The 25,505-nt window shown below is 29.9% G+C and overlaps 1 protein-coding gene across 8 annotated transcripts in view; it reads left to right on the forward strand.

Annotated features, from left to right (window-relative positions):
• The first annotated feature begins 8,111 nt into the window (after positions 1-8,111).
• LOC121115845 (ras-specific guanine nucleotide-releasing factor 2-like) overlaps positions 8,112-25,505 on the forward strand; it is an 80,659-nt gene continuing 63,265 nt past the window's right edge. For 2 of the 8 annotated variants that reach the window (XM_071887866.1, XM_071887870.1), the window contains exon 1: positions 8,112-8,446. The gene's annotated coding sequence lies outside the window, so the exon portion shown is untranslated. The remainder of the gene's footprint in view (positions 8,447-25,505) is intronic. The other 6 variants (XM_071887867.1, XM_071887871.1, XM_071887869.1 and 3 more) reach the window with 4 other exon arrangements.

Genomic DNA, 25,505 nt, shown 5'->3' on the forward strand with positions numbered 1-25,505 from the left:
TTTTATTTTAGGGAGCGGTAGTGAGAAGAATTGTCAAAGTACAAACTGATTATGGTCTTTTTTTGTTACTTTTTTTTATGGAAGAGCTGTATACAAAGAACATACGCAGGAGGTGCAGCGATGTGTTGAAATTGCAAACTTGATTGAGTAAAAGATATGGCAGGGGGGGGGGAGTAGGCAAAAAATGTCAAAAATATATACATTGTACTTGATCCCAAAGGATAAAAAAAAAACATAAAAGTTAGAATGGGATAAAAAGGTAGCAAATTTTGAATATATAATCAAACAAGTGTAAGTGTAATGTTCGATATAATCTTCACTCCATAGATGTTTATTGATAAGTGAAGCAATCAAATACATAACTAGCAAAAAATATATATAATCATTGCTATTTTATAATATATTAATTTCCATTGAAAGTATTTGATTAAGATCAAAGGTAAAAGGAATAAATTAATTATATATGTAATGTGCATAATTTCAAAGCCTTCTATATGTATATGCCTATAACATATATCAACGAGTATGTGTTCAAATATATTGAAATACTTGTAATCCGATATTTTTGCTTGAACTCAAATTGAATTTATATTTATATAGGAACCTATATTTCAATGATGAATCTAATTTTCACATGAGTAAATTATTTGTATTAAAAAAATATCCCCAAATTTACAATGTTGCTAGTTGGATACACAAAATACGTCTTTTTAGATGTTCGATACATCACTAATATAAATAATATCCACTCTGTAAATATATGTGCGAGCTTTTTTATTATTATTGAAAGGAACATTTCTTGGAAAAACTAGACAAGTATATATTATTGATTTTCTTTAAGGAATCAAATCTTATTGACAGATATCATTTGAGTGATTATTTTCCACAACAAAAGAGATAAAACTGTTTGACTATCGCTTTTGTTTCTTTCTCATATTTTTTCTGAATAGAGTTTTTTATTTATTACATCACAACCTTTTATAGAAAATAAATTGATAATTAATTGTAGTAGATATTATATATTTATAGAAAAGTCGGGTATTGTAAAATGAACAAATTTGTACCTTAAACACGTCCTTACCTTTATTATATCACGCAACCTTCCTTCCAAAAAGATACTGAAAAAAGGCCCGGAATCATAAGGTAGTTAACCAAATAAGTCAATCATACCAACTCCTTATGTACTACCAGACTATTACCGTCATATTACTTATTCACCATTTTTAAAATGAATTAGATATATATTTCGTAATATAAGAATCTACATACTTCATTATAATATTGCTTAGTAATATTCAATTTAAAGTGTAGCTTTAAAAATGTATTTCTATTTGGTAACCAAAATTTATTCATATAAATAATAAAATGGCCAATATATATATATATATTTTTTTTTTAAACGACAAGGGATCTATAAGAAATTGTATTCATGCTCTTTTGGAAACGGAGGATAAGTATAGAACGACTTATTACTTTGTTTATTTATCAAAAAGGAAACATTATGAAATAACCATGACGTATCATGTGAGGTGAGTGAATCGACAGCTGACAACACAATACATAAGTATTTTTGTGTTAGCGAGGTAACGCCGTGTATAATGGTAGCAAGGATTTTTAATATTTTTAGTGAATTACATTCATACCATTTTTGGATTCATTAGAAAGATTAAGTGTTTCATAACTTCTTTTTCTCACTATACCTACCTTGATTGTAGCAAGAAGTAAGTGATTGCACTTTGACCTTTTATTAAATAAAGAATACATTATTAAACTTTAGTTGAGAAAAAATGAGGAAAAAAACAATTCTTTTTCATTTTTATTTATTTTCTTTTTTATTGATTACAATCTTCATAAAATAATATAAATTTATTATCATAATTAAATTATTACATATAAATAGATCATTCGTCAATTCTATAAAAAGCAACTACACACCTCATTCTGTTCGATCGTTAACAACAGACAAGTTATCGATTTACTCTATGCTAATAAAAAGATAGGATTCCTATTTTCGACAGGTTTCGGCATGAAGCTTTTGTCTGGCCTCATAGTATTTAAAGCGATTTAGTTTTTATTGCTGTCCAGGCAATAAATACACCCCCTTATGTAACTTTTGAACTATATTTTCCAGTTATCTTGATATGTTTGGGCCCTGGGTTTTCAAGTAAAATATCCAAACGATTATCAGAACCTCTAGTGCGCATATTAAGTAACTAATGCAATAAAAAAATAATGACTTAGACTAAAGACTAGTTTAACCCAACACTCAAAGATTGACCAATGCTCCTAATGAACAAAACGTGTGTTGTATATGCAAATTTTTCAGTCAATAATACATAATTGAAACAAATAAATGAATGTTACGTACTACGCAGTAGAATGGGACGAATATAAAGGGTTTTCCAATAAGAGGTGTTATATTGAATAGCCTGCTATTTCGGAAGATGTCACTTTTGAAGCGCTAATTTGTTTACATTTGACAGGTACAAACTAAGCCATTAATCAAAATGGAACGATCCATGCTTCAACAACGTATTGAAGTACCTCGTCGGACTGCAATACAGAAACCTGGCAGGGTCATTGCACTTTCCTTTTTCGAGAATGAGTATGGAGCAACAGTCACTGTGAATAGATTTCGCCATCGAGAAATGATTAATAATTTTTTATGGCCGTCATGGGGGGATATTGTAAGGAAAACGTTTACTTTCAAAAAGATAGCACTACGTGCCACACAGCTACAAAACCATCGTTATTTTAAGAGAAAAGTTTTTGGACCGTGTTATCTCTCAATGAGATGACCGCAAATGGTCATCTAGATCTTGCGACTTAAAACCTAGCAACTTCATCCTTTAGGGCCACGTGAAAGATAAGGTCTACACCAACAGCGTCAATTCAAGATCTCAAAGATGGAATTCGTGAAGCTATGGAGGTATATAAGAGCCACTTTGCGATTTGGTGATGGAAAATTTCATAAAAAGGATCCACTCCTGTTAGCATTTGTTAGCCATTTTGGCTGATATTGTTTTCCATTATTAATGACATACCTTTTTCTTTACATTGAAATAAATATCCAGTCATTTATCTCAAAAAATGCAATTTTTCTTTTAATATCAAAATAACTGTTCGAAAAACGTTTACTAGTAAATGAGTTTGTATATGATATTAACTGACGTTATTGTAGTATTATAGAAAAGACCGTCTGATTCTGACAATTATTTAGAATTTAGGGAACTGCATCACTCTAAATGTGGTTATTTTCCGCGTATTCTGTATATTACATAAAAAGAATAATTAGTAAGAAAAAAGTAACAGGCTGTTCCTTTTTTACTTTCTTTCCTAAGTTTAATAATGTATATTTAATTTAATAAACGTTCTAGACGTGTTCACTTATTCCTCTCTAAAATCAAGGAAAGTCACAGAAAAAATTATCAAAAACGATAATGATTTTTTGTTCATAGAAATATTTTACATTTTTACATGTTTTAAACAATAACGCAGTTTTGCTTCATACGTGTTTAGAAATTGCATTTGTGCAAGAAGTAAACGTTAACCAAATATATCTTACCGAAATTTAGAAATTTGAAGACAAAGTATATATTTGACTCAAATATGTCTATACAAACAATCCTTTTTATATTTTATTTCATATATACATACAGACCGATATTTTATAGACATAGTTTTTTCAAATATAGGCTATTTCTTCAAATTTATTAATTACGTTAAGATATCCTAGAATTTTAGCTATAATTAAAAATTTTATTTATTTAAAGAGACTTGTATAGTCTCCAATATTGTCTTTTAAATAATCGGTAAATTTCATATTATGAAGATTAGTTTTGACCAATTGAAGTGCAATTTGCAGCACCTTCAAAGAGTAAATAAGATTGATTCCAATGTAAATCAAACTTAATTTTAATAAATATTATTCAAGCAAAATTTTGTGTTGACAATCACATTTATTAGGAGGCTGCCTATAAAAATACATTGAATGATAGGTATCTGCACAACTAAGTCCATGTTAGTATCAGTCCAAAATCACTTTGTGCTTTATTACATTTATATAGCATTTTGTGATTTTGCTTTAAACCATTTCGTCTTAAGCAATTTTGCCACAAGGATATTTTGCCTAACTATATAAATATATGAGATTATTGTCTCTATTTTTGGTTAAAATTTTTTAATCAAAATATGTAGTACTTATTTGTATAAAATGTATGCAATGTTTGTATTCTGTTGGAATAATAATAGAATTATGCTCTTCCCTCGTATTATACTTGTTTGTCCATTCATGAGTCTTTTATAATTCTAGTATGAATAATCCATCATGTCAATTATAATTACTAACTGAGAAGTGATTAGCACTTCTTCTATTCGAATTGTTGCGTGTTTGTTTATTTTTGTTTTTCTTAATATACTAATTATATTACCTATTTTGTCTCTGGTTCGAATTCATTACATAGTAAGATTTTGTTGGTGTATTCTTTTGAAATTTTAAGTATGATTCCATCTTTTTTCCAACAGAAAAAAACCATTTAATGCGTCCTATAGTAATATAAATAACATATTTTGGTTAAAAAAATCCAAGGAAACATTAGTTTTAACCAAAACTAAACAAAAACTCTCATTTATTTATATATTAAGGCTAAATAACCTTGAAATAAAATGTCCTGAGGCAAAATAATTTAATGCCAAATTACAGGCGTCCATACATGCTTTGATTCAAATTTATTTAATACGTCCAACTAGAATGAGAGAATACAACATTTAATATTCACCCATCCCCCCTTATTGGTCCAGTGGAGTTCAACAAAGTATACATAAGTAAACAATAAACTAATACATTTAATCAATATGAACTAGGAAATATTTTAAAATTCATTTACATATCATATATATACTAAATTTCCTTTAGTAAAAGGGATCTGGATTCAAACTCATGCACATTGATTTCAAGATTATAATTTTTCTATATTCGCTGTTCACTATCCCGTTTGCTCCATGTGTGTTTGATATTTTAAATATAAATCGAATCTGAAAATTAGTATATTATAAAACTACGTACAATTCTCAAAATATATCCATCAAAAAGAAATACATACTTTTTTATACCTACATACTTTGGTGCAGTTGGTAGAGGGGGGAGAGAAAAAGAGACAAGTTCCCTCAGATGTTCTATAACCACAATTTGTCCCCCCTCTGAAGATTTATTACATTTATGAAACTATATACTATAGGTATATGATTCTAGGGAAATTGCAAATGTAGAAAATTGCCATCATTTATTGAATTTTTTTGCATGGATAATAATTTAAAATTGAAACACCGATTAATTGGTTTTGAAAGGCTCTAAAATTGCATTTGCCTTTTAAAATGAATTAGAGATTCCAAAAGGTGATAAAAATGATTAGTGAGAAACCTACTTAGAAGATCTTTTTTTTAGACTTACATTTCAAACGTTCAAATTTAATAACTGAAATCTATTTCACTAATTCTTAGTATAGAATGATATAATATTGAGTTATATAAACATTGTCATTTATAAGGATATAAGTAATGTAGCAAATAAAGTAAAAATCATATTTTAGTTGCATATACAAAAAAATTATTTTACATAAGTTTAAGTCTATCAATATATTAAAAACAATACCTAAGGTTAAAGTAATAAGTAAAAGAAAGGATATTTTTTGAAACAACGGAAAATAAATGAGTAAAGTGTAAGAATATTTCATAAAAATAAGATATTATATTTAATCTCCAGTCAAAAGTTCAATGAAGATTATTTCAAATTCAACATAAAGCAAATACAATGTTTGACCATTTTAAAACTGATTAACCAATGTTTATAAAGGGGTGATTCAAAACGAGCGGTTTTTTCCAGTAGGGATTTTTTTGACAGATGCGCACGAGTTCTGTCAAATTCATACGTCATTTTTACTCAGTATTGTTTTACAATTCTTCATGGAAAGATATACGCCACAACAACGTATACAAATTGTTCAATTGTACTATGAAAATCAGCGTTCTGTGAAAGAAGTTTTTCGCAAATTACGCCTATCTTATGATACACATAATCGAACTTCAGAATCCACAATTCGCAGAATAATTGAAAAATTTGAAGGGGTAGCAACTTGCTGAGATGTCAGAACTCGAGCGCATCTGTCAAAAAATCCCTACTGGAAAAAACCGCTCGTTTTGAATCACCCTTTACATATAGTGAAATTATTTAATCTAATTTTACTTAAATTATATACAGTTTTCCACTCTGGCAATTTTTCTGTGCACACATATACAGAGTTTTAGAATTCATTACCTAACTCTGAAGTGTGCGATATATTTCCTAAGTAGTTTGTAATCTGAGCAGTGTTTTATATTGTCCTAAACTGTTATTATTATGATTTGCTTCTTGAAGAAATAAAATTTAGTATAGAGTAATGACTAGTGCGTGTATAATGGTAGACAGAAAGTAACATTGGTGATTTATATCGAAGGGAGTTACAATTGTTAGTTATTGTTCGGCTCAAAGTAGATTTGAGTGTAAACATTGTAATAACTCCTGCAGATGTCCTTACTAGATACGAAGTGGAATTTGTCTTTATTTCCTTCATCTCATAGATGATAGTAGCTCATCTAATAGAAAGTTCTGATGGATAAGCTGTTCTTCTGCCAAATATATTTTAAATTGTCAGAATTGACTTGTTAATTGTTTTTTGTTTTTTACATTGAAAAATTGAATACATATATTTCCAGAATGATTCCCCCCCTCCCCCTCCAATTTAAAAATCGAATCTGCGCCCATACTCAGCATAGTTTACACCACATCTACGCGTAAATACTCCTTCAATAGATACATCATTAGAGTATAAACATTTTATGTTCTGAATGTCATCTAAGTACTGATTCACTATCATCTGTCACACGACATAACTTTCCACAGCAACTATAGACGGAATTTGCTGTGAAAGAGCATTTTATGCGTAGCTATGTACAGTTTACTTTTTGTTAAGTTCAATATTGATGATTAATTTCTGTTGAAATACATATACATAAATTTTTATAGTAGAGATATACCCATCGGAGAGAAAGCCTAATTTTAGATACAAGGGGTTAAATGCTAATCAATAAGTCAGGATCACTCATTTCTTTATTTGTAATGCTTTGGTTGTACACAAGTGTTTTATACTTGTAATTTTGTCCTGATGTAGACAATATTATTAGGTAGATGGAAATGTCAAATAAAAAGCTCTTTTGATGTTCAGGTCTTCTAAATGTCAAAGTAAATAGAAATACAATAGTCTGATACAGCTATGTAAAAACTAAAGTTGGGGTTTGGTCCAGAATTGGGAACCTAGAAGATCCTGGACCGTTCTAAGACCATTGTAACATTTTATCGACCAAACCTGTTTTTTATTTTAAAAATGTAAACGTCACAGGGAAAAACTTGATCTAGATTATAATTATTTTCGTTCAAAATTATTCCATTATTGCTACACAAAATTTGAAAATTTACAATATTCCATTACTTTAAATAGTTTCATATCTAATTTCAGTCTAGACTGATATTTTAGATGAATTATTTCATCATGAATAATTCTAAATTGTGTGCATCAATACATTCTATAAGATTGAAAGGGTACTCTACACAACTCGTATAACAAGGACCAATAGAACAAATCAGTCCTTCGAGTAAGACCAAAAAATACAAACAGGATTTGAATACGATTAAACTTCTGTCAACAATTTGGAACAGCACCCTTGAGTGAAATATTGGTTCAAATCGATATCGAACAAATTATATAGGACCAAAACAAAACAAAAAAAAAAGGTTTCGGACCGATTCTCAACAAGAGTAGGTATGTAAAAACATTCATTGATAGGTATACATATAATGTCCTTTGCAATTTTATTCCTTCTATGAGCGCAGCCTTTTTTATACAAATAGAAAACATCTACATATTTACCTTAGTATGCGAAATTCCGTAAATTTCACCTACCTTTAAAATACACAGACACACACACCAAGTCTTCTTCCTTTCCCCCTGCTTCTTCTTCTTCTCCTCCAAACACTATTCTTTTACTTCTTTTCTTTTGGATGGTGAAAGGCGCTGTTTGTAGAGGAAAGCAACAAGTCCTTATTTTTTTATGTTTATTATTTTTTTTTTCAGATTCTCCCCCCTTCTCACCTTCAGTTGGGTGATCATCATTCTATGCTTAATAAGGACATTCTGGGGGGGAAATATTTTATTGTTCAAACATACAATATTTAGAGGTACATAGAATAGAATATACCCATAGTTAGATAACCCATAAGAAATGAAAAATATGGATTCCCTCATCAAATCCAACTCCTTATAAATCTACATCAATATTTCGTCTACTGGTCTTGAATAAAATAGAAAGAGAATAAAAGATTCAAGAAGTTCTTCCGTTTCTTCATTTCTTCAAGGTAAATAATTAAACCAATGCATATGTATTAAATATAAGTCATTTTTGTGTAAGGGAGGAATACTCGTAAGTAATAATACACAAAGTGGACTCATCAACAAGTGGTTCCCACAGTCTGCTTTTTCCTATATTTTTTAAAGTAATTTCAATGAGACCCCTTTTTATGATGAGAGACACTTCTTAAACCATCTTGGTGTGTTAGATAAATTATTTTGACGTTTGATTAAATAATCATGTATTGGGGAATATGTATCATAATTTATTGGGGCATCCGGTTATTATTTATTTATTTTACTTGACTTTATCTTAAATCGAATTGTAAATTGTAATTTGTTAAGTAGCAACGCAAAGAACTCCCAGGAAATTAAAATCTTTAAAAAACAAGTTGCAAATTGGCTATCATATCCCAAAAAGCTTGCAAAAACCATTTGAAAGTAACCCATTTTTGTCGAGAAAAAATTCATTTCATCATTTTCAAAAAGAAGAAAAAAAGTTAAGATCTTAATGAAGTCAGATTTAAAACATTGGGTTTCATATCTCAAATTACTTGAAACCCCCCATTGAAAACAACCGAGTTCAGTTGGGAGAAATGTAGTTTTTTAAATGGTAAGGGCTTGAGAAGTTACAAAATATATTCTTTGAAGACGCAAATCTTTTAAATAAAGGTTCTTTACTAATACGCAGCAGACAAAATAACATATCCCTCTAAAAAATGTAGTCACAAAATAATATTGATGAATAAAGAAAGTATGTAAAAGAATTGAAGAAGATTGTTTAGATCAAGTCTGTTACATTTTGTGTTCATTTATCATCATTGAGTCTTTAACAGATCTCTAGTAGCATAAGATAAATGATACAGCTTTACAACCTTTTATTGGGATTTAACCGAATTTAGAGTCTTTGTAACATTCATAAAAAAACGTATTCACATTTGCTTTAAATTTTTCTCTTTCATTTAAAAATGTATATGCAAGATACAACTTTTAAAAAATGGAATAAAATTGCGCAGTGAAAAGCTATTTTTTTTTTTTTTTACTAACATACAAACAGTTTCTCATTTTCCGGGAAGTTGTATTTCACTGGGATTTTAGGATAATGGATTCGGGAATCTCGTTACCAAATAATGTATACTATGAAATTTTAGTGTTTTTTTTATACTTTAAGAATAGATAATATATAATAATATATTTTAAGCTATCCATAAATATCCTCAATTATAGTACTTTTCATTTGTACCATTATCACTAAATAAACTAATTTTTGGTGGATCATAATAGGTTGGAGAAAAAGTTATTTTGTATTTTTCGTCGTTATTTTACTGAATATATCTTGCTCATTATTGGTCACATCGGATCATAAGATAAGGCGTTGTAAAGATGTGGATGTGTGTATTACAAACGCTTCTTGGACAGTATTGTGCTTGACCTGTTCAGTCGTGAATTACCGTGCGTCGAGTATGTAGATCTCAAAGGAAGAAATTTGCTATATTTTACATCTTTCTACCTGAAAACGAAAAAGGGTCGAAAACAACCAAGAAAATTTGTAATATATAGGAGCCCATACTTTTTCGGTTCGTGCCGCACAAAAGTGTTTCGAGCGATTTCGTTCTGGTGTAGTGAAGGCGAATGATGTGCCACCCACTGGAAGGCTTATCGTCAAGAATGTCAATAAAGTCATGGAAAATATGGAGATAGGCCATCATGTTAGGAGTCGTAACATCGCCCAGGAGCCGAACATCGATTATAAAACCTTTTTAAAACATTTTCAACAGCCTGGATTCAAAACAAAACCGGAAAAGGAGATGAATCGTGTTTCATCAGGACAACGCCATGTCTCACACATCTTTGACGACGCGTCACAGCCCCCGGAAGCTCAGATGGGAAGTTATTATGCATCCAACTTACAGTCCACACTTGGCACCAAGTGACTGCCTCTGTTCTTGTCTACGGACAATGTACTTTGGGATACAAATTTGTCCTCAACAGAGGCCTGTGAAAGTTGGTTATCCGAGTTTTTTGCCAATAAGGAAAAGGGCTTCCACAAAAAGTTATCAAACAGCATGGGGTATACTTGGTTTTAAATCAGATGATTGTAATACTTCTTATAGAGAATTGAAATAAAGTAAAATATATTAAATTAATTTTTCCCCAAACTAATATTATAATTTAATGAAACATATATTAGGAAATAATTAAATCAAGGTATATCCCAAAATGTAAACCCCTGAGAAATTTTGGAGAAGTGGGATTCCAAAGAGAAAACCCCTTATCCATATATAGAAATCTCATTTTTTATAGTTTTTGAATTTTTTTTACTTTGGGGAAAATGTGTAATATCTATTTTCCGTATCTTAGATATATGTGGATATAGTTGACTTACTATGTATACAGTAGTTATACATTTGTAACTATGTTCATATTGATTTTTTTTTACATATATGTGACCCAATAGAAGTAATTATCTTTTTTATACACCGTAAACATAAACCGACAATTTTTGAATTGTATATATCACATTCTAAGTTCTTAAAGAGTCCATTGAAGCTTCGCAAATGAAAATTGCAGACAACTACCTTACATATAGACATAGTCTTGAATTTAAGTATCAAAAAATTAGACTGGCCTTGATCCAATCACATGTAACACTTTTTGTAGAAAAAAAAAGCATCTATTCTGGAGCTTTATTACAAAAGGAAGTTACGCTCTACGAAATTTTTGGTCCATGATTTGAATTTTATCGATTATAAGCGTGGAAAAAATTGATTTAGACACTATTTTATACTTTTAATATTTAAATGATCATAATATGGAGTTTTGGCTCAGTTCAAATCTTTACAACTCTTAATTTTATGTATTTATGACGTTTTGATCCTACTGATGAATTAATTCATGTTTGGATTTCCAAATATTATTTTTTTGTCTTAAATTTTGTTAAAGAATTCGAAATGGGGTAAGATTTTTTGGGGCGGAAAACATAGATAATAAAATTACGAAATAAGGAAAGTTATATATTATATTCCTATGTAAAACAAGAGGCAGGAGATATACAATTTTACAAGATATACATTTGTGTATGAAAATAGATTTCTCTAGCGTGACCACCACGAGCACGTTTACAGAATTCCCAATTCGCTGAACCCGATTTGCCATTACTTTTCTAATAAATTGACCAATATTGTAGCAATTTTGCGCTCGATATTTTCTTTGAGCTCTTTTAACAATGGTGTGACCAATGACTTCATGTGATCCCCCTCCCCCCCAAAAAAAAAAAAATATATATATATATATACATATAAAAGCGTTAAATTGCACGATGGATGCGTGAATCAACTGTCCATTTCTCGAAATTGCGCACTCACCAAATTTGCTTTGCAATAAATCGATTGCAACGTTTGATGTGCGACATGTGACTCTCTATTATTGAATGAACTTGTTGCCAAGTCTATACCTTACAGTTTGGGCCAAGAAAATCAGTTATCATGATTTCATAGCAATTTCCATTTACAGTAACCTGGTGATTATCATAATCAATGAAAAAATATGGCCCAATGATCCCTCCAGCATGAAGTCCACACCATTCAGTAATTTTTTTGTGATGTAATGATGCATCATGAAGCCCTTGTGGATTACTACCTGACCAATAATGCATTTTTTTCTTATTAACAAGGGCATTGATCCAAAAATGAGTTTTGATCACTCAAGATAATTAGCAAAGAAAATCAGTTATTTTGTATTACAGTATAGATATTATTGATAATATATTTGGATAATTTGCAATCGCTGATCAAGTGTATATAGCTCTATGATGAAATGTATACTAATGAAGTTTCTAAATGTCAAAGGAAGAAAATAAGTATGGGGTCGTTTTTTCCAAAAAGAAAAAACAATGAATCATCCCTAATGAAAAAACCTTTATTTTATAGAAAACGAATTTTCATGGAATGCTGATATCAAATAAATATATTTATGTTGGTGTATAAATCGTTTTCTTGACGCCACAGGAAGCATTTTAACCTGGAAAGATAATATTTTGGGTGTACTAAAGTTGATGTATTGAGAAATTAAAATGAACAAGTAGCGTAAGAAACTTCAACAAAAGTACCCAAAAATAGAGAAAGATTATGCACTTGTATTGGAAGTATAACTTGATCCGAAAGAAAAACAGTCATATTATAAACAAATCAAATAAGTTGATATCAAAAATCACTATGAAAAAGGATAGATTTTTGTAATTAATATTCATGTAATTATCATTATTTATTAATATATATTTTAATTACATGTTAGAGCCTCATATAACTAGTATAGACGTTGGGTATATATATTTTCGATAAGGGGCCCTTTACAAAATATGATTTCGATTTACTTGGCAGTTTTTACCCTCCTCTCATATTTGTATTGGGTATACTTACAATTATTTAATCCCGTTTACTTACATATAGAGAACACAATTTCGAAATCTCTCTTAACTGTTTTTCATCCATTTTATTTGTCAGTCTAATTTTATCCGCGTCTGCCTTAAGCTGAATTAAAAAATTGATTTTATTCCAACAAAATTCGGGTGTTCATGCATTCACCTAGATGATTGAGAGTAACAATCTTGACGTCAAAGGAAAAAACTCTACAGAGCTAATAAATTTGAGCAATAGTAGTGGAATTTCGAATTTGAAAGTGTACAATCTACTGGTATAGGTATTTGCACGCTGGTTAGTGCATACAGGTGTGTCATAATAAAGTATTTGAGCCGTGTTTAGAGAAGTATTATATATTTATGTCTTCAGAGGCTAGGGGAAAAAAGAAAACAAATAAATAAAAGCTAGGAACAAAAAGAAAGCAAAAATAAGAATGTTTTAAATCGAAGAAGAGTAAGTAAAAAAAAGCTTTCTCCTAACTGGCTTTTTTTTACGTGTATTATGATATATTTACCCAACATATTCCTCAAAGAAAAAAGTAATAACATTTAAGAATTATTTCAAAAAAATGTATAACAAAGTGTCATTCTTCAAATAAATAACAAATTAAGGGAAAAACACTTGAGTCCATAAATATAAAAAGAGAAAAAATTAAGTTTTGACGCATGACTCATATCCATTTTTACCAACATTTGATGATAACTACATCTTTTATTAGTTGGAGCTCTTAAAGTTGCCAGAAAATGTCTTATAAGTCCTAGGTGCTTTTGCCTTAAACTATATTTGTTTTAAATCATTTAGACTTTAAGATTATTTATTATTTATGCTTGAAATTATTGTTTTCCTTGAATTTTGAAATCAAACTAAGTAATGTATATTACCATAAAAAAACATTAAATTGTTGTTTTGAGGCAAAAACATCAATTTTCACTTTGTATTTATACAAAAAGTGTCTGAAGGAGAGGCCGTTGGCTTCAAAGAGACTAACCACCAAGAGGATTTGAGGAGCCACTCAAAGGTCGGGTCATAATTAACAACATGCCACCTCCTCTTCTGCCCCATCCTAGATCATAATCAAGCTTAAAGGTCCTCTCTTGTCTCATATTATGCTTGTTAGTAATAATAATCCATCATATCGAATGATAATTGATAACTACGGGGTGAAAAGCGATTAGGATTTCTTCCATTCAAATCGCTGTAGTGTTTGTGGATTTTGATTATTGTACTATTATTTATATTACCTATTCTGTCTTTGGTTTGAATTCTTAACATAGCAAAATTTTTATATATTGGGTTGAAATAATTCTATCAATATTCTAACAGAAAACAACCATTTACAGTCTTTTTATGGAAATAAAAATTGCATATTTTGTTTTCAAAACTCCAAGAGAACATCAATTTAAATCAAAAATAAACAATAACGACCTCTAAATCCCATTTCTTTATTTTTATTAAGGTAAAATATCCTTGTGGGGAAATAGCTTTAAGGCAAAATGGCATCAGGCAAAAGTACTGTTCCCCAACGAAAACCTACCTATAAAATTAATTTCGTCCAAGCAATAGGTTTTACTGTAATTGATTTTAAAAAAACCTTGACTTCATCGCTGTGAAACTCAAAATACTGGATGACATTAATTGACAAATATCAGCTCACTCAATAAAAATAGGAATTCGCTCAGGGATTTTTTTTTTTTTCAATTGTAACAATCGAATTTCCGTTTGAGTCGAGTAGATACTATTTTGAAAGGCCATGGAGTATAAATGAGCTATCCAAAAGGTTGAGTGGATATTTGTAATAGACATAAAATAATATATTTTGGAAAGATTACTATTACATTATTAAAAAAAGCTGCTTCTTTAGGTATGATCTTACATAAGTTCAATCTACCTATATCTATGAAATAAAGAGATTTGAACATATCTAGAGATAAGATAGTATACATAGATATGTACATCACTAGTTGTATATTGTACATAAACATAACTTCAGACTCATTTATACATTTTTTAATAGTAAATAAGATATGTTTTGTATAAATTTACAAAATATATGGAAATATGGAAATAAAAATTGGATATTCAATAAGCTAAAAAGAGAACAAATCTATTGCTACATTCAAATATTTTAAATAAATGTACTAAACACATATTTATATTCCATACTTCCATATTTCTCAATATTATTCAACTACAAAGGGATGTACAATCATAAATACATTATTTATCTATATACATAATAATTATTAATGGAACTTAATTGAGATAATTCCTCAATTAGTTACCCACAAAAATGGTTTGTATTTAATTATAAGTCATGATATTTGATGTAACGCCATAAAAAATAACAGACTCGTAGTTCTCAAATATCCATACACAAATTAAATATCAGAGTATATATTGTAGGAGGGATATTGGGAACAATTTTGGACCCCACCAACACAACAACAAGCAAGAAAAACTTTTCTCAAAATTGAGTTTAAATAACATTTGTATTCTTCTACGAATTACCGTCAATTTCTATCAGAAAAATATTATTATTGATTATTTGGTGGCACCGCAAATTGGACTAAAAGTACCCAAAATTAATAGTTATAGTAAAAAAATATGAAATTGGTTTTAAAAAACTTTAAAAAGGCATATCTGGGCTACTATATTAGATCTGTTGAAAAGTTTGTAGTCTGACACATATTTACGGCACCACTAGAACTAAATCCTTTGATTTTTAATTAGCATCAACCTTCAAACAATATGTGTATAACTTTTTCAGTTTTTTTTATAAGTGTGAGATTATCCATGAAGTAACATTTGTAATTGTTAAAAAAATGGATAAAATAAAAATTTGTCTAAATGAAGCATTGATTTTCTAAATTCCAACAAGGCGAAATGAAGATCAAAGTACTGAAATAAATAATAACTTTTTGGTTCAAATGTGACTATGAATGAAAAGTGGCTCCATCACTGCACTATTGAGTCCAATCGACAGCCAACTGAATCCAAAGCAAGAAAAGACGCAATAGTCGGATAACATGGTTATGGCGCCAGTATTCTGGGATACGAATGATATAATATTCATTAATTACCTCAAAAAGGGGCAGACCATTAACAACTATTACTAGCTAGCATTGTTGGAGCGTTTGAAGGATGAAATAACGAAAAAAAATATTTGTTTCATCAAGACCATGTCCATCACCATGTCACAAATCACTGAAAATGATGGCTAATTACATGGATGAGTATTGGAATTGCTTCCCCATCCAGATCTGGCCCAGTGACTTGCCATGATTGCAGACCTCAAAAGAATGCTCGTTGCAAAATAAATTAAAGGTTATGGCTGAAACTGAGGCCTATTTCGAGACAAAAAACTATACTATAAAAAATGGCATTAGAAAACTGTATAACAGTTAAAATCGTTGTATTTCCCTTCAAGATAACTATATTGAATAAATGAATCGAACTTTGCTAAATATTATTATTTACTGTCTTACTATGTTAGCTTACAAACTTTTAAGTTTCTTAGATCAAATAGATGTTCCAAATATTGGCTAAAATTCTTGGATATCTTAGTTGCCAAACAAATTTAAATACAAAGCTTATAGTTGACTCAAACACGTCTATAAAATTTTGAGTTGAATGTAAATACGAGTATGACGTAAAAAAATTATTAAAATTTCCTCGTTTTCTTGATTTTTGTTCAAGATTGTTTTTATATTGACACACCACAGTTGTTACACTTTTGATTTTAGTTAATCTTTTAAAATTACTGAAAAAATCAACAATTGAATAAAACAAATCATTATCTACTACGTATATAGATTTATAATATAGATAGCTGATCACAATTATAAATCGGATAAATTCACTCTTGAAAGCTTTTTCATTGACTTTCCTTCATAGGCTTCCACAAGGGGTGGGCTCAAGGGGCTGTAGAGTAATATTGTTTTTGAATTTTTTTTCGAAAAAATTTAACTTTTCAATTTAAAAAAAAATCCAAAACCCCCAAAAAAAATTGGATACTTAACATGACCGCTGTGAAGCGTTTGTATATCGAATAATATAGAAAGAAAGAAATAAAAGGAAAATTGTAATACTGATTACAACTGACATCTTTGTACTGAGTGCTACAATATCTCAAAACAGGTTCAATGCTCCGGTGCTCCAGGATTTTTTTTTTTTTTTAAACTCTCCTTGTAACTCTAGACACTTCTCCAAGCGATGTTCCCATCTTCGTAACCCATAAAAATCCTACTAGTTGTTTTCCTTTGCATAATAATTTTTCACCAGACACTTTTTGATTTTGGCTCAATTATCCCGGGTGTGATTGTCTAAGATATGTCAAATTTGAATATAACAAGCCTTTATATGTCTGTTATTGTTTGACTCTATTTAAAGCTTACACTTTCAAAGAAAAAAATAATTAAAGATAGCTTTTATACTCGATGTTGTCCATTTTCTCAAAAACACACATCAACCCACTCGACCAACTGTTAGATAAGAACTATGCTTCCAAATTGGCTGAAAATTTCGGAAGTAAGTCTCAACAGATGCTAGATAGATGTGAGAAGCTTATTTTTACTCCTCAATATCATTTTGTTATCCAATAACTCAAATGAAAAGTTGACAAATACTTTTAACTGTTGTAATGTTTGTCACAATTATCTGGTTTGATTAGACAAGTGTAATTTAAATTTTGTGGCCGTAGTGCTTTGATGTTCAAAAATAGACTAAAACATGGTAAAAACATAATCCAGTATCGTTCATTTAATTTTTTGTATCGGGTTAGTCTTTAGTATGACTATTCAAAAGTCGTCTGAGAAATGTTACTATTAGCAGAAAATACTAAATACGTATACATAATACGTATTTAATTGAATTTACGATTTGAAGTAGAAAGTAGAAAATATCGATTATCAATATAAAAGTAATTTGCTGTATTTTTTTATAGGTACATACGTAGCCCTAGTATATGATGATCATGAAATACTTTTTTCAAAATTTTATTTTGACCAGCTGCTATACTATATTACTTCCCAAAACGGAGTTAGAAGTACGCGAAAGGAGAGTAAGTTTCTCGAATTTTGTGTTCCCACTTCCCGGCTAATGATGAATGTTCTCTTTTTGTCAAATTAACATATACGGCTAAAATAAATATACTATATATATAAATTAAGAAAACTTAATTTTTTAAAACATTCATATCAGCATTGTTCAAATTCATTTCTTTAATAGTAAGATATAAAAAAGCCTTTAGTTGGTCCAAAATAAAGGAAAGAAAAAAAATGAGGGTGTTCTATGTATAAGGTATTTTTAGGTCTATCATATATAGGTAATTTTGAATTAGGGGTTCATATTATCTTATGTATCCTTTTTGCATATGCCAAATAATTCATTTTTAGAAATGATTCCGGAGCTCATTAAGTTTACTGACAACAAAATATTAAAAAGTTATACAATAAAATATACTATTATTAATGAAAGGAGATTCATTTTAACGACTAAGCCATATACTAATAAAAAATAAGAGTTTGTTGATCTAATAATAAAATTGAATATGCCATAATGTGGATATATTTTTCCTTAAATAAATATTATCATCTTTCCACTACGATTTTATTCAACAAAATATATAAGTGACAGATATACATTAGTGAGCAAGTAGTGGCTTAGTTATATGTATATACTTCTTTATTTTAAGTTTTGTTTAGTTAAAGGACAGTTATTTAATGATGTATTATACCTGCCATTCATTGCTTTGGTTTACGATATATTGCTTGTTAAATATTCCTCAAAATGCTAATCTCTTTATCTCTAAGGCTTCAAAGTTGGATTTAGTTACAGATCAAACTAATTATGTCGAACTTTTAAATGGAAGATAAGAAATTATAATATCGAAAAGTAATTAATTTATTCTTCTATAGTAGTTTAAAAATTAAAAGTAGCGTATTCAAATAATAAACTAATTTCAATTTAACAAATAACTTATCCAATAAATATTATCTATAAAAATATTTTTTTTTTTGTTAGATATAATTATTTTAAAATATTGTTACACTTATACAATATATATTTTTTTGCAATTATACATTGGAATAATTTGTTTATAAAGAAAATAACCCATTTAATATTTCATTTTCCTAGAATGTCACCTTTAGGTAACACATCGAATTCAAAGTTTGAAAGGAGAAAAAAGTTAATTATTTAGCCAATTAAAAATATGATACAGTATTAATCATTATTTTGCATTAATTAATTCTGATATACATTATTCTGAGCCATAAAAAACAATTATAAAGATTTTTCTAAGGCTACCAAGAATATCTAAACATTCGGACTGTATAGTGAGCACATACTCTTGTCCCAGAAATCGATGTTACTAGCTATTAAGGTGTGAGTAATTTTCACAGTGTTAGCGTGGGTGCTATCTTTCTGAAAGATGATGTTGCCGTTGGTGAAATTTATCTGGATCCACGGGATCAGATTGGCCTTGAAAACGTCGATATACATGGGTGTTGTGAGCCTGTAACCCTCCGGGAACCAGATAACGGGTGCCATAATGCCATTGGAGGCAATAATTCCTATCGTCATGGCTGATGCTGGTTGTTTGAGATTGGTCATCCTTCGAAGCTCCTCATTGATTTCCGCGCACACATACTGGCAGTTATATACGGCATCAACGTCAAAAGTCTTCTCGTCTGAGAAGAGGATGAGTCTGCCTGGCGCTGCACTCTTCATGTTGTTGAGGAGTCCCAGATAACGTTGAAGATGGATTTCTTTTTGTGGTGGCTGTGAGGAGAGAAAATGAACGCATTCTGCGTGTAAAAGTAAAATCATTCTCTTAATTTTTACAATTGTATCTTCACACGCTTAAATATATCTTAGTCACATAAATAATAATATAGAGCGTTTTCATGTGATATCGGCATTGTTTGATGTTGGATATTTTGGGGCTTAAAAAACAAAGCTTTATAACATTAAATGCCATTTCTTAATTGTAATTAAGGAAAATAGTTATAGTTAACTATTACTCTGTATTTGGCTGTCAAAATGGGACCAAAAAAAAAGGACTTAAAACCTTACTGCCTATCAAAAATTCCCCCCCCCCTCCGCTTATTACCTAGTTGTATTATATATCGGACGCTAATATACATTAAAATATGTTATTACCTATATTAGATTCGTATTTTCATATTGTTGACAATAAATTAAATATTATAATGCAAGGAATACGATATTTTTATCTAATTATCTTACTTTTCCCATCCCTAATTGATCCAAAAAAAAAGTTAGTTCTACATATAAAGACATTTCTAGCGATTTTCATTACGCATTACTATGTTTTAATTTAAATAACACTGCTCATCATTGGAATCAAGTAGTATTCTATGTAAGTGCTAAGGTTATTTTTAAAGTCATTAGATGAAGTTTCATCAAGATTTATTGGATAATTGTCCATTTTATGTAGTAAAAGTACCAACTATGAGCCCTTAAGATAGCCTTGCCTTCAATAATGATGTACATTGCGACTTCAGTGAAAATTCTCTGAAAAATACACAGAGTATGAAATACGTCATTGTACCAATGCTTACAATAAGTAAGCACACAAAATTATATCAACGGTATACAGTCAGTTTAGATCGAATTTTAAAGGAGACCGATCAAGACTAGTTCTATGTGGAACCGATATACCTGTTGCTTCATTGAAATCTGACCACTTAATTATTTTATAATTAAATAAGATTGAGTGATTGAAATTAATTCATATTTCACTGTATTAAAACATATGTTACAGTATAAAACAAATTTGAGTTCTCTAACTTACGTTCAAATCGAGAAAATGAGACTTGACCGTGGTCGACGGTTTTCCATACGCGCACTCCAATCAGTTTGGCGTCTCTAGGGACCACCACCTATGCCGTTACTAAATACGAAATGTTGGAGAAGAAGAGGGGATCTGTCAATCAAGCCAAACTGGATCTGGAGGAGTTAAAGAAAAAAAGCCCATATTAATCCCCTCAAGTTTATAAGGACCACTGTAAGAAATCTTGGGATTTCACACCAGTCTCTCCAGAGAGCTATCAAAAAAACTTGGGGAAAAGAGTCTAGTGATGGTAGAAGGGCCACTATTGACACCAACAACGAAAGAAATCCAACTATTCTGTTGCACGGCTATTGAATGAGTCTTTTGAACTCTTTCTTCACACTTTTTCCCGCTTACATCCCTGAAGCTAACCCCCTCGACTACACCAGGGGAAGGCCTGCAGTATCCATCATCCAAACACCGAGGCCCTCAAGGCCACTTTTACCCAGCACTGGGATCCCATGATCGGGTACTACATCCACAGCAGGTGCCAAGCCTTCTGTCGCTTGGAAAACATAATTTCAGTAGTTTCACTATAAAAAGGCAAAACATATCATAGGGATGTTTCTTAGGGTGCACATCTTTCGATGATTTCCTCAAAAACAATTTATAACATACATCAAATGTTTGCTTAAGTAGATATAAATAAAGAATATAAGATATATATTTAAAAAGAAAATTATTTGATAGTCATCAGGGACGTCACCAAATATTTTTCAAATGAGTCTTTGCTAACAAAAAAAAGTCCTCCAAGACAAAAATTTAAAGTTATTTTGAAAAATCCAATCATTCTCATCAATGAAAGTAATTGTCGAAAAAAATGCATGCCTTAATCAGTAGCGAAAAACGTCCCAATATACAGTGGAACTATTTTTTTATGAAAATAAAGATTCGGAGACCTTGGGAAACACCTTAATATCCATATTAAATGTTTGTTTCTGGATCAATTTCTATGATGTAGAAATCTAAGTACATATACACATATTTATTTATTTATTCGTTGTTGTTTTTTTCTATTTAGTGAGGATATGAAAAGCTCTCATAAAATATTCGTAATTTATCTATTTTGTTGTTGTTTGTTACATATTACATTAGTAAATGGGATAATGCGTATAAGTAATACCTATAATTAATATTTATATGTTAGAAGGAGTCACATTAGCTACTTACTTTAAAAGGTTTAATAAAACTGGAAGTAGTAACGCGGAAGAAGAATTTACTTCTTCTTTTTTTTTTAAATATTTGGAAATTATTTATCTCTGATATACATTATACAACATGATAATATTCTTCTTTTTGTATTGGTGGCTATCCGTTTTAACCCGCATATTTGTTATACAGTCAAACTGTATTGACCATTAAGGCAAAGGGAAACTGAAAAAGTCACTACATAGTGCAAGTTAACTTTTTAACGAGGTTTGGTATTTTGAGAATGTTGAAAATAGTGGATAATAGAATATATTAAAGGATATCTTCATTCTTAGACAGTGAGAGAAGAAAAGACAGAAATATGGGGGAAACCCATTTATGCCCATGAATATATATTTTATATAGTGACTTGTCAAACGAGTGTCTATAGTGTATATTTTGTTTTTTACTCAAAAGTCTTGGTATGTAAGTTTTAAAGGATGAGGGGCAAATCCAGTTACATTTAAATATGAGGCTATCAATTTTTTTTTTATTATTATTAAGGCTCAAAAATATTTATATAATACAATATAAAATATGTAGGTAGAGGAATTGAGTTTTACCTAAAATAAATAAACATTTAAGTTTAAAATTATTCCCCTCCCGAAGAACTTTTCAGTACATGCTAATATACAGAAATATAAAAATTCAAACAGTTATTAAAACATGATCAGATGTAGATATATAGAATAAAAACAGAGTATGATGAGTAAAACGAGCATAAATAATAATACATAAGGGGAAAAACCAGCCAAAAATGGAGTCAAGAGTCTAAAATTCACATTCAAAACAATTACTCACCCAAAGTTTCATAAGACCTAATAATTCTTTTCAATGTACTCAAATATATTGCTGATATTTTTGGGTAGTATCGTATCAAATCCGCTCCATATTGCCATCCATAACCCGACACATTTGTAATCGTTTAAGAGAAGGCTGAGTATCGCACTGCAGCAGATATAAAAATTGTTCTTAATTTTGCATCTTCCAGTGATATTGATAGGTGCATAAACCTGTTAACAATAAGGGATTTAGCGTTAGACACAGCAACATCCAATGCTTTAAAATTATCAGAGGAAGTCCTACTATTTAATACTCCAAATAATATAAATACTTTTGTGAAATTCGATTCAATGTTTAAAATCCTAACATTAAGGCAATCAACAAAGGCATGAATGGTAGAATTAAAAGTTCTTGTACCTCGTACAAAGACTGAGGAGTTTTTTTTTTATCAAGATCATGAACTGTTATTATATCATCGCGTAAGGCTAGATTCTCCAGGAAACGGGGTCCCTCAGTATTTTGGAAGAATTTTTTTATAGATCTGGTCTGGTGAATGATGTCAATCGTTGTATTGGACTCATATATAGGTGTTCCAGGCCAAATGATATGATGAACAGCTCCCTGTCATGGGGATATTTCCCCAACAACTTCATTAGATGCAATAGTTCTCATCATAAAATATGTGTAGATTGCTGTATTTGATACCATTGCTCTCCATTCAATATGTGGTTTAAGAGTAATATCAATAAATACTTTTCGATATATTTTAGGAACTATGATGGACAACAAAGTTATTCCACCAACAATGCATTTCCTCGGTCCTACAAGATTGGAGATATATTTATGATTGAAAACGGTTTTTAGACACACATTTTCCTCCTTAATTGATTTTTCAGCTTTATATAACACTAAGGGAACAATGTGGATATTGTAAAAATCAATCCGTCGGAGAATATTAAAACTTCTCCATTCTTTTACTTTTTTGTAGATAGTAGAATTTAGTGACATCCAGTTAGCTTTTATTTCGCCGTCTCTCTGCTATTCAATGCCCAAAACTACAATTTTGTCAGAAATGGAACAGCCTTTAATTTTAGCTGACCTATCTGCACACCACGAACCAATCGGGAGGATAACAGTCTTATCTTTATTGAAAATTAGGCCAGATCTGTCTGAGTATTTCTCAAACGCATTCACAAGAACTTTAATTCTCCTGATTAGTTGTATATCTGTAATTTGCTTCAACAAATAGGGTACTATCATAGTATACACATCCAATAAATGGTTATTGGTGTTGAAAGAAATTCCAAAGCCTCCATATCTAATAATTTATATCACAGCTGGTCTAGGTTTGCAGGGCCACGCTTCATACAGTATTTATATGTTAGGAAATTCCTGCATGGGAACTGGATATGTCCACTTAGTGTGGTAGCACGTTTAAATGAGGTGACCATTAGTACAGTGTTGACTTTATATCTTTCTAAGGAACACTTTATAGATGGGGCATGTACTCTTTTTCCTCCCCCTGTATTTGTTTGTTCTAAATAAGACTGATTTTTTTTGGAGTTGAACATTAATAAAAGGAAAGAGAGGATTGAATTCAATAATCATTTAACGATTTTATTCAGTAATTAAAATGTTTTTTTGGGTTGATCCATTTATTTTGGAGTCCAATAATTTTGCCTTTCACCATTTTACCTTAAAGAATTTGGACTCAAGGATATTTTGCCTTAATATATAAATAAATGAGACAAATACGTATTTATTGTCTATTTTTGTTTGAAATTGATGTTTCCTTGGAATTTTTTAGTTCAAAGTATGTTATATTTATTGCTACAAAGTGTATTCAATAGTTGTCTTTTATTTGAGCCATAACGGAATTATGCTGTTGCTTCATATTATGATCGTTTGTCAATCCATAAGTATTTTCTAGTATGAATAATCAATCTGTCTAATGATAGTTACTAACGGAGAAGTGATTAGTAGTTCTTCTATTGGAACTGTTAGCTTGTTTATCTATTTTTGTCTTTCTTATTACACTGATTTAATTACCTACTTTGTGTCTGCATTGAATTCATTACATAGTGAGATTTTGTTAGTGTATGCATTGAAATTTTGGGGGTTGACTCGAAAAAAAAAAAAAACCCTTTAATCCGTTTTAATAATACACAGTACATAATTTGAGAAAAAAATTCCATGAGAACATGAATTTTAGCCAAAAATAAACAACATGACGTTTAAATCTTATTTATTTATATTAAAGCGAAATATCTTTGAGGTAAAATGTTTTTAAGGCGAAATATCCTGAGGCAAAATAGTTTAAGGCAAAATTTTCAGAGACAAAATAGTTTAAAGCAAAATTACTTAGCGCCATTTATTTTATATTATCAGAATAATCATTATTAAATAAGCTATTTTAATTTCTTCGACTTGATTGTTTTGTTTTAACATTCTCTTTCATTTAATTACTATTACACTAATAGAAGAACAGATAAATTAGCTTAGAGTACAAAATCTGAACTTTAGTGTAATTAGAGTAGTAATGTTTCAACGAGATGTATAAGGTAAAAAAAACCAACTTATTTTTAAATCCAACGCCAGGATAAAAAATAGAGGTTAATGGATGGATGCATCTCTATTTTAGAATAAGTAAATTTAAAACACAAAAGAAATAAAACATTGATCTAGGATTACTTATCTTTTCCATATTTTATTAGATCAGGGATGAGCAACTACTTCCATCCGTCCAAATTTGTTCCAACAAACCCTCTTTTGGTTTGTCCAAAAGTATCTAGTAAAGCGTTATAAATGTAATTCAAATAAATT

This window comes from Lepeophtheirus salmonis, chromosome 4 (genome assembly GCF_016086655.4).
Source record: "Lepeophtheirus salmonis chromosome 4, UVic_Lsal_1.4, whole genome shotgun sequence".
NCBI classification, from domain to species: domain Eukaryota; kingdom Metazoa; phylum Arthropoda; class Copepoda; order Siphonostomatoida; family Caligidae; genus Lepeophtheirus; species Lepeophtheirus salmonis.